The sequence below is a fragment of the Pinus tabuliformis genome, chromosome X, assembly GCF_031772625.1.
Source record: "Pinus tabuliformis cultivar Carrire ecotype Pingquan chromosome X, CPIR1, whole genome shotgun sequence".
In the NCBI taxonomy this organism is placed as follows: Eukaryota; Viridiplantae; Streptophyta; class Pinopsida; order Pinales; family Pinaceae; genus Pinus; species Pinus tabuliformis.
In genome coordinates this window covers 949359501-949373761 of record NC_142308.1, presented here as the reverse complement: position 1 = coordinate 949373761, position 14261 = coordinate 949359501, and positions in this window count along the sequence as shown.

The window sequence follows — 14261 nt, the reverse complement described above, 5'->3', positions numbered from 1 at the left end:
CCATATCACAAAAATAGACCCTTAAGGTTAAAGACACCCAAGTACAACTTCATTGATCAAGGAATCTAATGGAAAAACATGGATGGACTAATTTTCAGATCTGTTAGTCAGAAAGAAAAAAAGAAGTTAACAACATAATTTCATCAAGGATTTTGTGGTGGACATCATATAGCAAAAACCAAACCTCATGAGATATTAAGAGGATAACATTGTTGGCCTAGTATATTCAAGGCATCCACAAGTTTATGAGAAAGTATCAACCCTTCCAATTATTCAAAAGAAATAAGAGGTTAGTGACACTCCCTCTCCAACCAATTATAACAAAAGCACCCTTCCAACAATAGGGGCTTGATTTCATTGGAAATTTTAAGGAAAACTCAAGCAATGGTCGCAAATGGATTCTCACAGCTATAGATTACTTCACTTCTTGGGATGAATCAATTCCAACAAGAAAGGTCACCGATAAAGTTATTATGGACTTTGTAGAAGAATTTCTTATCACAAGATTCTGGGTGCCAACAAAAATTACAACTAACAATGCCAAAGCCTTCAATTCAATAGAGTTTTCAACATTTTTCTTTGATTATGGAATTTTTTTGTCCCACTCCAAACTATTACACATAGGGAAATGGTTTAGCTAAATCCAACAACAAGAATCTAATGAACATAATCAAGAAGATAGTTGGAGACAATAAGAAGAGTTTGGATAGAAAAATCAAGTATGCTCTTTGGGATGACAGACTGAAAAATAAATATTCTATGGGAAAAGTCCCATTTGAGTTGGTCCACATGATGGAAGCAACATTGCCAGTTCACTTGAAGACCCTAATGTACAAATTCATGCAACAATTTTCTTTAGATTCATATGCCTTGAAAAACATAATCAATTAGTTAGTGGAACTTGATGAAAGTAGAAGGTTTTCTTATGATTTCTTGTGGCAACGTTAGGAAAGGACAAAGAAAAAGTTTGACAAGAAAGCTTGCCAATAGAACTTCTAGAAATGTGGCCTCCTTCTACTTTGGAACAAAAGAGGTGGAATATTATCTAATCATGGTAAGTTTGAAATTTTATGGCTAGGTCCTTATTGGGTTGATGAAGTTATAGGTAATGATTCTTTCTATCTTTTCCATTTTGATGGAGAAATATTTCTCTTGCCCAGAAATGGAAAGTTTCAATGATATACTTTAAAGTTAGTATTTAATGCATTAAGGGGAATTTTTGTAACATGGTAAATTTTTCTTAGATTGCTTTGTATGATTTCATTTTATTGTGTGTCACATTTACCTTTAGTTTCTAGAATAGAGGTCATTTCATTTATGCATGATTTGTTATTCGTTTTAGGAAGGAATAGGGCACTTGTGTCTCTATCCCTCCCTGATATTTGATTTTTGTTTAGTGAGATTGATGTAGGTCACATGTCAATGAATATTCTAGGGTTCTCAAGCACTCCTAGGAGGAGAACATGTCTTATAGTTGGATCCAGATGTTCCCCCTATTTCCAATAGGGAACCTCGATTTTTTTTGTCAAAGGACCTCACCATTTGTGAGCCTAAATGTATGCAATCATATGGCCTTGTAGGCAATGTGGAATGAAGTGTAAAAGTGTATCTTAGTTACCTCTAGGTGGATGGTCATGACTAATCTTCTTAATCTCATCTTTATGGTGCTTGGTTTTATTATTTTTCTAAGTTCCCTTTCTTAGGTGGCCATTCCCTTCCTTGATGGACATTCTTATGTCTCATGATGGTATGCAGGCATCATGAAGGTGGATTTATTGGGACACATGGCTAACAATAACATTTGTTTCGTTATCCTTGTAAAGGTGATCAAATTATGTAAGGGCGTAAACACCCATCTCATCATTGTCTTAGCACACCTATCTTTTATTCCTTGCATGGACCACTTCTCTTATATATGTACACCTCTTTGGTCACACTGATCATTTTTCATGGAAATCTCATGATTCACAATGATTTTATTCTCCATGAGGCATCATATCACATTCTCCAAGGCAAGGAAAGAGGTCCATTGCACTCTCCTAGGCAAGTCAGGTCAACTCCAAGTCAAAGCATCAAAAGCACCTTCTTCAAAGTGTAATTTCAAGCGTTATTTCACCATCAAAGGAGAATTAATTTTTGTTGGAGTATCCATGGGGTTAAATATAAAAACCTGGTGCCTTTTACAAGTCAAGCAAAGGTCATGTCAAGTCAAGAACACATCTATGGACCATGTGTAAGTCTACAAGCAAGGAAATGAAGCATCAAATGTCAAATCAAGAAATATCAAACCTAAAGGAAGAATCAATCCACCTTAAGAGAGCGTTTGGAGGTCTAAGGGTTAATTCCAAGTGAACGTTCAGCCAAAAAAGGGGAATGGTGAACCTCTCCTAGCCTTCAAATATTTTTCCAATTCAATCCAAGCTATTTTTAAGGGGAACATTGGACTTCTAGAGAAAATCAACGCCCTTAACAAGTAATACAAGCCTCTTTGGGTATATGTCAAACTCTTTTGAATGGTTTCAAGCAATGCAAAGATAATTTTACGTAATGATTTAGTCTCCAAGTCTATTGTGGATGAAAAATCAACCTTTCTTGAAGTTTCTTAGACATTTTTTAAGGAGAAAAAGGGGGAGAGGTGTTCAGAGCCTTTTCTATAAATTAAGAGCTCACTCTCCTCCTAAATAGTTGTGAATTATTGAGATTATTATGCCATAACGCAATATTTTCATGAAGTCCCTTTTTCTTGGTTATTCTACATATTTTTAAAGACAATATTGTGTCAATTCAAGACTACTACAAGGCTATTAATATCGATCCATTGAGGAATAACTTTGTCACTTAGAGGGAGACATCTAGGGTAAATTCTTTCACTTCTCTCTTGTTGGTGTGAGGTAAGCATTAAATCCCTTTGTTGGGACATGCCTTAAAGGTTCCTCAAAAATCGTTTTGATTTTATTTCATTCCATAATTGATCTTATGGTTGAAGGCTTTTCCCATAGAGGGATACCTTCTAGTAAGGATTGGTTTCATAACTTGTCTTGGTTAGACAAGAAGGTAATTTAACTTCCAAGGTTCTACCTTCTTTCCCTAATCCACAAGCATTGAATAACTAACTTAAGAGAGGCATTAATCTTAACTACATTAAGCCCTGATGGAGATAAGGCATTAGCCCTAACCCCAACAACCAACCACATTTTTTACAAAACTCAACTCCTTGTCATTTTATTCATTTAGATTCTTTAGAAATCAATAAAAATATAAAATACAAAATAAAATAAAAATTAAAGGATAAAATGCCAAAAATAGTCTAATTTCAAAGTGGACATCTTTGGTTTTCATTCCTCTAACAACATTGAATGGTCCAAGATTAAATTGGCCATCTCTTTTGTGGATTGTTTTTATCTAATGTCAATTTTTGAGGTTTTTCAAGGTCTATTCAAATATGGAATAAAATTATAGCCATATTCTACAAGGGTTTTTGAATCCCTAACCTAGGGTTTAGAGGAAATAATGTGAGATCCAACCATAAAACCCTAGTTTTACTTCTAATTGGTTTTAATTGCATATTCATTTCATTTCGAAGTATTTTCAACATCTTAAAGTAGTGGAAAGTGTAATATTTTGAATGGGAGGAAATTTAGGCTTAACCCTAGGTGGATTAACCCTCCAATTTATGAAATTGTTATTTTAGATTATTGTATCTTCACATTTTATTGCATAAATATGTTGTAAGGATGTTAATTTCACTAATATTTCATACCCCTGGCAGTATCACCTACATATACTTGATCCTAGTGTGTTTCCTCACTCTTAGATGGCTTGAAGGGCACTCCCAACAAGTACCTTATGCAAATTTTATCATTTTACAAGTGTTGGAAGTGCAAACCAATAACAACCTTATCCTCTTATATGTCATATAATCAAGAAAAATTAAGAGAAATACCATCTTACTTGATGTATGCATTCTTACCTCAACTTGCGACATTAAAGGTAGTATTTATTTGAGGTATTTTCCTCTTTCTCAAGTGTTGGTTTGTATTTTTTATGTTATATACTCACATATGAGATTTAGCACTTTTGTTTACTTAAATCCAAACTTTCATCTAATGTAAGGTTCCTAGACACTAGTATACTAACTTGTTGGTGAAGCAATCGAGGTATTGGGATACCGCCCGTGGCATCATAGGAGTTGAACTAAAATGAAAGGAGACTATTGTTGGCGTTATGACTAATATGTTGTGCTTAATGGAAACCTACTTGATAAAGATGTCAACATGATGGTAGCAGGATGATTATATAGGATGGTAAAATGTGACAGAGAGAATGCACAAAGGAATATTAGTTCATAGATAGAAAGATTATACATGTGAAGTTTAGGAAAGTATAAGCGGGTCCTGTGAAGAAAAACCGCGTACATACATGGGTATGATGAAGAGAAGTCGCGTACATTTTCTGCACCATGGTATTATGACTACCAAGGGTATTTACCATGGTATTGGCCCATTGTATTGAGCGCAACAATGGATATTTGATCCCGTCAAAGAATACCATCAGGGTTACTAAGGGATTGGCCTAAGGTGTTGGTTAAGGCTTATACTATATAAGAAGATGGATATCAAGTGTTAGAGAATGCATGTAATGGATTATTTGTGAATCTTGATCTAAAATAGGAGTGCACCAGGGAACATGGAGATGGATCAGATCTAATAGATATGAAATGACGACATATTGAATAATTTGTTTATGGTTTGATATATTTGTGATGATATTTGATGTGTTTCTATAACAGTTTGCATGCCAATATTTGGATTTGACAGATGTTGTGTTGCAACGAAGGTATGTCTGAGTGATTACAGATCTGTACGCAGGTTTGACATTGAGAAGTTGCATACATACACGGATCTTCTATTGGGTAGTCGCGTACATATTTTGCAGTATGGACATATCTGTATGCAGGTGTGTTGAATGATAAGAGCGTACCTACGTGTATATTCTTCATAAGAGTCACATACATCTTCTAGGTTTTTGCAGTATGAGTTGTTAATGATGTTTGATTAGTTATGTTATGTTTGTTGTTGTCTGTCAATGATGTCTCTCTCATGATAATCTATGTTTGACAGTTCTGGTTGGGTTGAATTGTTTATGGAATGATATGTCAACTAGAAATGATACTATTGTGTGATGATTTGTATCTGGTTCAGTGATCTCTAATGGGTTCAGTATGTGATTCAGTAATTGATTTAGTGTGATAGTGATTTAGACTCAATTGTTCAGTATTTTGAGATCTGTATGCAGGTCTGCTTAAGAAGAAGCGCGTACATACGCGGGTATGACTTAGAACAATAGTGTATATATTATGACATATGGTTGATCAAGGTTTTGCAGTAGCATAAACTAGACTCTGTGATGGGTAATAGTGCTTGGATTGGTATGTTGATGCATCTAATGGTTTATATATGTTACGGTTTGGTTTGATTCAGTCGTAAGAAATGGTAGAAATTCAATGATCTGATTGGTTTCAGTATTGTTATTTGGTATTGGGCATAAATGATGGTAGTGGGTCTAGTATGAAAATATGATGAAAAGTGGCCTACATGTTTGATGTTTTGCATTAGGTGGATCGAGTATGAAATATTATGAAACGTGGTTCACAAAGGTGCTGATGGTTGGAGCCTTTAGTGAGGAATTTGAAGCTTCCTTCCAGTGGTAGATGGTGAATCAGATCAGGGGGTTGGAGCTCCCTTCCGATGGGTGTTGGTAAATGAGATTAGGGGGTTGGAGCTCCCTTCCATTGGGTGTTGGAGAACGAGTGAAGTTTGTAGCCTTCTGCAAGAGGGTGCCTGCATACTGGTGTGAGTTTGCACTAGTAAAATATTGTAAGATGTTTTCCTTTATAATAAAAGATGAAGATAGAGACGACAGCAATGGTGTTTTTCTCCCACATTAGGTTTCCACATAAAAATCTTGGTGTCCTCATGTGTTGATTTGTTGCTTATGTCAGATGATTTATTATGTTCTTACTGCTCATGGTTACTGTTCAATTAAAATCTAATGAAGTAATAACATATTGGTTAAAGCAGAACAAATGATGAAATATATGAAAAGTTAGCTAACCAGATATACATTTTTTTCCTTCATCATAATCGTGTACATATGCTAGTTTACTTAATGATAGTAGCATACAGAAATCTGAATAATAAATTGAAAGGTTTAAGTGAGTTTTAAAATACTAATTCACCCCCCCCCCCCCCCCCTCTCAGTATTTTTCCCAACAATTGGTATCAGAGTAAGTCACTTCAGTTGAAGCTTAACTTCTTGGAGTGGATCAAGGATGATGGGAAAGAAGAATAGATATCGAAGGAAGGAGTCAAAAAACTGTGGTAGTGACAGTGATATATCAAATGCAATGATAGTTACAGATGTCAGCAAATATTCAGTTTTGGGAGCACCCTTCTTTCTATTGATCAAGAATGAAGAAGACAATAACAAAGAATTAACATGTATGGGTTTTTGTTCTGATTGTGGTCCATTTCCTTGTGTATGTAATAATGATGATAGTGAAGATGGCGGTGAATCAACTAAACTTTCACTCATGGGTAAAAGTGAACGTAAGGATTCTAAAGAGAAAATAGATACAAAAATTATGGCCCTAAAAGAAAAAGAACAAGACAAGTAAAAAAGAATGGACAATGAAGGTGTACCTATGCTAAGAAATGATAATTTCAACAATGGAAAGAAACAGTGAAGTCTAATCTAATGAACCTTGATGTTTGGTATTTAGTATGCAATGGATTCACCAAAATTCCTCCATCAGTCAAAGAAGTGCAAAAGAATAGTAAGGCATTAAGTGACATCATTAATAGCATACATGATTCAGCATTAAATAGGGTTATGCATTATGCAACTGCAAAGGAAGTATGGGATAAGCTACAGGAAATCCATGAAGAAAAACCAAAGGAAGGTTGTTCATCAAAAGAACTATCAGGTAATCTTATTTCTAATGTGTCAAAAGATGAACATGATGATAAAACAACCTTTGTTATGTTAGATGGAGTTACTGATTCAGAAGAAGACAGGTTAGAATAAATTTTTGATCTTAGAAGAAAACTTGATCTTGCTTTGAAAAATATTATTAATCTTAAAGATAAGTTGCAGGCATATGATAACAGGGATCATATTAAATCAGTAAATGTTGTTGTAGAATCTAAACAATATTGTGAAGGTCTTGAAGCTGAGATCGTCTCTCTAAGGGAAGATCTTGAAAAATCAGACAAGTGAAATGAAGAGCTACTTCAAGCATTTGAAGAACAAGAGAATGGGTTGAAGGAAGAGATTCTCAAATTAAAGGAGCAAGTGGAAGAAGGAAGAATGAAGAAGCAATATCTAGAAAAGGAAGAGCAATACCAAAGAATGGAGGTTGAGGTAAACATTCTAAAAGGTAAATTAGAAGAAAAGGATAAACATTTGAGATTTCAAGATAGTACTAAGATTTTGGATAATATTCTTAGTAGTCAAAGGTCTCCCGCCATTAAATCTGGTCTTGGTTTTCATGAAATTGTAAAAGGAGAATCTAGTTCATAGGCTTGTACAAGGATCTTGAAAGATAACATTATGAAATATGAAATTCCTGTCAAAGAGATAAGAAGTCAACTAGATCAACATCCAAAGAAGATGAATTTTCAAAAGAAATCATTTTCTCCCAATAATAGAGACTTTAATCAATTCTCTCCTCTGATCAATAATGTTGAATGTTTTATATGTCATAATCATGGACATGTTGCAGCCAATTGCAAAAGTAGATTGTTTCGATCTCAAGAAAATAGTTGCTTCACTAGAAGATCATCAACTCCCAGGTACTCAAGTTTCTTTAAGGGATATTGTTTTTCTTGCAACATATTTGATCACAAAGCTATTGATTTCAATAGAAGGAATATGAGACAGAAATATTATGATTCATCTACTCCCTTTTCTGGTCATATAAGATGTTATGCTTGTAACAAATTTGGGCATGTAGCAAAAGAATGCAGGAACAAACCAATGAATCACCAAAGACAACATGGCAAGCAATCAGATAATGTCAAAAGACCTGAGAAAGATGGATCCACCAACATTTCTCATAATAAGAAGAAAGAAGAAGAACATATAAGATGTGGTCTTGCTCTATACTCATTTGAAGATGAACATGAATGGTACATAGACAGTGGATTCTATCATCACATGACTGGAGATAAGAGTAAGATGGAGTCTCTTAGGAAAAATCAAGATGGTAAGGTTATTCTTGGAAATAGTTCTCCAACAAAAGTTCTGGGAAAAGGTAAAGCCATAATTAATAAACATAGAAGAGCAACTGATACTTTATTAGTTCAAGGGCTAAAGCAGAATATTTTAAGTGTAGTTCAAATGGTGGATAAAGGAAATATAATTTTGTTTACATCAACCAAATGCAAGTTTATGGATGAAGAAACTGGAAAAGTCATAGCAAGAGGATACAGAAATCCAAATAAATTATATGTGTTTAAAGAACTGAATTTTTGCAGAAATGAGGAGGATTCAAACTCAGAGTAAAAGAAGAGTATCTCTACTAAAATACATTGTTCTTAAAAGAATACTTCTCATAGTGACTGCAGAAGTGATGTGAGGTACATGACCTCATGAGGAGAAGAAGACGATTATCGGGTCCTCAGGATCAGTGATGTATGATCTCAAGGGGAGCTATACATGTGTATATCTTGATGATAACTCACATGTTATTTTGATATTTATGTTGCTTATTTTACTGACATTGCATCTAATGTAGAAACATTGATCAGGAACATACAGTGCACTCTTAGGGGGAGTTGTGGCTATGAAAATTCAGCACTTTACTTTCTGTACGTGGATCTTATGAAGGGAAATCATGTATATACACGAGTTTTGGTCTAGACAGTCGTGTATGTTTATCCGAGACAAAGAAATTGTGGGACAGACTCAGGGAGAAGTTTTGATATGCTTCAGTTAGTTATTTGGCTTTTTGGTTCTGACATTGGTTGGTTACAGTCTATTGATGCTCATATACTACTTAGAAGTAGTATTGTCTTATGATGATTTATGGGTTATTGCAATATGAAATTGTTACTTTGGTTCTTTTGATGGCTTTAATGATTGATGAAGATGGATATGATCAGACCTGACAATGAATAGTTGGCACACGTTCAGGCGGAGAATTTGCTATGCTTCTAATAGCGCATTGTTGGCATTATGTTTTCTTGAGAATTCTTTGATTGCATGATAAGTATATATAGCATTGATGATGTGTAGTTATTGTTGTTGAAGACACATATGTTGTTGTTATTCTGTCATTAGTGATGATAAAGCCTTGAATAAATTTTCACTTAGTGGAGTTAATTCTACATAAAGAGGATAAGCATGCTATGGTCCTTATTGGCATTAGTTGATGATGATAAGTTTCGCTCACTACTTATATGTTGTTGTAATTATGTCTTCAATGATGCATAAGTTGCATATGGTGCAGTTATGGATAATGTCTATAGTGTTGTTCTTGGTTCTCACATATGGTACATGGTGATGATACATGTATATGTTATGCTACATATGGTATGTTGCTTGAGGATTTTGGCTCTTCGTATGTAGAGCATGTTGATCTTGATGATATGATATCAAGGAGATGGTTTACTAAGAAAGATTGATTGCACAGTCTTATGCTTGGTTGATGATGATGAGTTCATATTGCTATCTCTATGTCATAGGTTATCAATGATGGATGGTTACTTGAGTTGCATATTGGTGAAGTTGTTTATGGTGTGATAATTCTTCTTGCATGAAGATAATGGGCCAAGAGAATGATATTGCTTCCTATGAATTATAACTCTTCATACATGAGGAAAAAGCAGGGTACATGAAGACAAAAGGATGGTTATTGATATACTGCTACTATAATTGCTTGATGCTTGAAATATTTGGTCACAATGTGATGTTGATATACGTTAACGCTACATTTTCCTATTTTACTTTATGATGATATTATTGGTTCTCACATATGTTGTTGATGCATGAATAGATATGTGGTTGTGCTGCAAAAGATCCATATATATTTGATGTATGTGAATTGTGATTCTTAGGGAAAGATAAATTTGAACTTAATGAGGTCAAGGGGATGATTTGATAATAGATCTCTACGGAAAAATCTTATAATGTTGCATACATGGTAACAAGATGATGATACTGAAGCTACATTGTCTTATCTTGCATATTGATAATGAGGATGTGCATGTTGTTGTTCATGTTGCTATGGTCTTGCTACCTCATGTTGAGGTCCTAGATTTGGTTATAAATGTAATATATGTCTCTTAATGTAAAGGTCATCTACAGACCCATGATGTAATAATTGTAATATTCAATCATGTTTGTACTATTGGGGATCAAGTCAATTATGTATGAAATCTCATTTTGGGCATTGATGTAATATGTAACCCCAATATGTTGAGTGATTGATGTAAGTATGAGTCCTTGGTGATAGGAAATGCCATATTTGGTTGAGTCATAGACTCATGTACTTATTTCCAAAAGATTCAACATATGCTCAAGGGGAGCATGGTCAGTATACATTATTTATATTCAGCAGATCAAATCTACAGTGCTCATCCTTCCAGAGGGAGAAAGAAATCTTCATTTAGCATTGGTCAACACTTTTCCCTTGATGTCAAAGGGGGAGAGTAGCATGGTGTTTGGAGAAGAATGCTTGGAGAGAAGCTTGGTATGCTTACAATTTTTTTTGCAGCTATTTACAGGTGATGGTGAAGAAACACCAAAGTGGTTTCCATCAAGTCCAAAGAGGGAGATTGTTGGCGTTATGACTAATGTGTTGTCCTTGATGGAAACTTACTTGATAAAGATGTCAACATGATGGTAGCAGGATGATTATATAGGTTGGTATAAATGTGATAGAGAGAATGCACAAAGGAATATCAGTTCAAAGATAGAATGATTATACAGATGAAGTTTAGGAAAGTATAAGCGGGTCCTGTGAAGAAAATTTGCATACATATATAGGTATGATGAAGAGAAGTCATGTACAGTTTCTACGCCATAGTATTATGAATACCAGGGATATTTACCATGGTATTGGCCCATTGTATTGAGAGCGACAATGGATATTTGATCCCGTCAAAGAAACCATTGGCATTACTAAGGGATTGGCCTAAGGTATTGGTTAAGGCATATACTATATAAGGAGATGGAGATCAAGTGTTAGAGTGTGCATGTAATGGATTATTTCTGAATGACTTGATTTGAAATAAGAGTGCACCAGGGAGCATGGAGATGGATCAGATCTAATAGATCTGAAATGACCACATATTGAATAATATGTTTATGGTTTGATAGATTTGTGATGGTATTATGATGTTTGTCTGTAATAGTTTGCATGCCAAGATTTGGGTTTGACAAATGTTTTGTTGCAGCGAAGGTATGTCTTAGTGATTACAGATATGTATGCGGGTTTGACATTGATAAGTCATGTACATGCGTTGATATTCTACTAAGTAGTCGCATACATATTCTACAATATGGACATATCTGTGCGCATGTGTGTTGAATGATAATCGTGTACATACATAGATATGCTTCATAAGAGTCATGTACATCTGTTAGGGTTTTGTAGTATGAGTTGTTAATGATGTTTGATCAGTTTTGTTATGTTTGTTGTTGTCTTTCAATGATGTCTCTCTCATGATAATCTATGTTTGATAGTTTTGGTTGGTTTGATTTTTTTATGGAATGATATGCTGACTAAAAATGGTGTTAATGTGTGATGATATGTATCTGGTTCAGTATGTGATTCAGTAATTACTTCAGTGTGATAGTGATTTAGACTCAGTTGTTCATTATTTTGAGATTTGTACACAGGTCTTCTTAAGAAGAAGTGCATACATACGTGGGTATGACTTAGAATAGTAGCATATATATTCTGATATATGGTTTATCAAGGTTTTGCAGTAGCAGCGCCTGAATTCTGTGATGAGTGACAATGGTTGGCTTGGTATATTGATGTATCTGATGGTTTATATTTGTTATGGTTTGGCTTGATTCAGTTGTAAGAAATGGTAGAAATTCAGTGATCTGATTAGTTCAGTGATTAAGTGATTTGATGCAATGATTGGTTTCAATATTTTTACTTGGTATTAGGCTTAAATGGCAGTAGTGGGTCCAGTATGAAAATATGATGAAAAGTGGCCTACAGGTTTGATGTTTTGGATTAGGTGGATCCACTATAAAATATTATGAAACGTGGTTCACATAGGTGTTGAGGATTGGAGCATTCGGTGAGGAAGTCAAAGATTCTTTCCAATCGTAGTTGGTGAATCATATTAGGGGGTTGGAGCTCCCTTCCAGTGGGTGTTGCTAAATGATATCAGGTGTAACAACCATGGTGAAAATTCCATATATATATATATATATATATATATATATATATATATATATATATATATATATAAGGCCATGGTGATGGGACACGTATTCCAAGCTTAATGTTGGGAAAAACAGCCTAGTGTGGATGTTCATTGGTTTAATGGCTAAGGAAATTAGCAAAGGCAATGGCTAAGACTTTGGAAGGGCAAAGGAATTTTTGGCACATTTACTTATGAAAATAATGGAAATTAGGAGAAAAGGAAGGCGAAAGGTCACAGGTTTCATGTGAGAGGAAAATGAAAGAAAATAATGGAAAATGAAGAAACTAGAGGCCTCATTGATAAAAAGGCTTATGAGGATCAGTTGGAAAGCTCTTAGTCAATGTAATCTCTCAACTCAAGATTTTGATATGGTTATGCATGGGATCAAGAAAGGAAAAGAAGGCAAGAGAGGAAGGAGCAAGCAAGGAAGAGTAGGATCAAGAAGCTATAGCATGGATCTTTGCACGTATCGATTTGTATGTGTATTTTCCTTGCTAGATTTGGCATGTATGGTATTTCATTTGGTTCTTTTTCTGTTATGCCATGGGTTTTGTCAGGTGTGATAGTGTTTTCATCCTAGGCTTGTCATTTCCAGATAGCCATGGTGTGATGGGGTTCTCTTGTTTTCGTTGAGCTGGATTGTCGGATGGATTCAAACCTGAGTGGGGTGGATCTTCGAATGATATAGAACATGGCCTAGTGGTCCCTAAACCAAACTGTGGATCATGATAAAGCCACTGGCCTAGTGACCCATTAGCCAGACTGTGGGTTGCGGTAAAGCTAAGATTGTGTTGCCTCGGTGGGCCTAGGAATCCTTGCCGGTGAATGGCAGGATATACAGTAAATACAAGAGGTGGTTTGCTCTATGTTGGTCCTAGTAATCACAGTTTTGGGATATGCAGTAAAGCCTGGAGAGTGGGTCTCGATTTAGGGCCTAGTGATATAGGTATGGATTGCGGTAAACCTAAGAGACTAGGAGACAGGGAAATTCCTCACGGTGTAGGTGGATAAATCCAGTGGCATCCATGTTTATTTGGCCTAGTGATCGGGTGGAGATCACGGTAGAGCATGTTATTATGTGTTCATTGTGTTGGCCTAGTGATCTAGGATGGATTATGGTAAATCTTGGTTTTTATTGATGAGGGTGAGGTGGTTTCGCCTCGATATGCCCCAGTTGGTTCTTTCGATTTGAGTCCCACATTCATGCTTGGAATATGGCGTGGGGGTGAATAGTTGAAGAGAGGTTTGACTCATCCATTCTATGGTTGGGTGAAACGTGGAAGTCCCATCCCGAGTTTGGATTTTGCATCATTAATGAAAGGTTATTTCTATGAGCATTTTGATGGATTATATGTGGTCTATATGGTTGTACTTTCATGAGTATTTATGTTGTTATTATGTTGGTTATATGTGTGTTTTATGACAGCAGTTATGTATGGCTCTCAGCATGTTTTTACTTGTAAATGAATGGATAATGTATCTATGGTCTAATAGATGGTAATGCAGCAAATGACATGAGGGAACAATGGTTCTTAGCGATTCTCAGATAAGTACAAAATCCCTATGTTTAATTTTATTAGTTACACTTGTAGATTACATGCTTGCGACATGTTTGATGAAATGCATGTCATGGCTAGTAGGCGTCTAATTAAGGTCTTGTTTCACTTATTTCTTTTGCATCAGTGTTTCCCTGTTCTATTACTACTCCTCAGTTATCATTCCATTCTGGGAAGTGACCTAGGCTCTGGGCCTCAAAAATTGGCTCAAATCCTGGGGACGTTGGCACAAAATTGATTAAATGAGTCCCTGGGC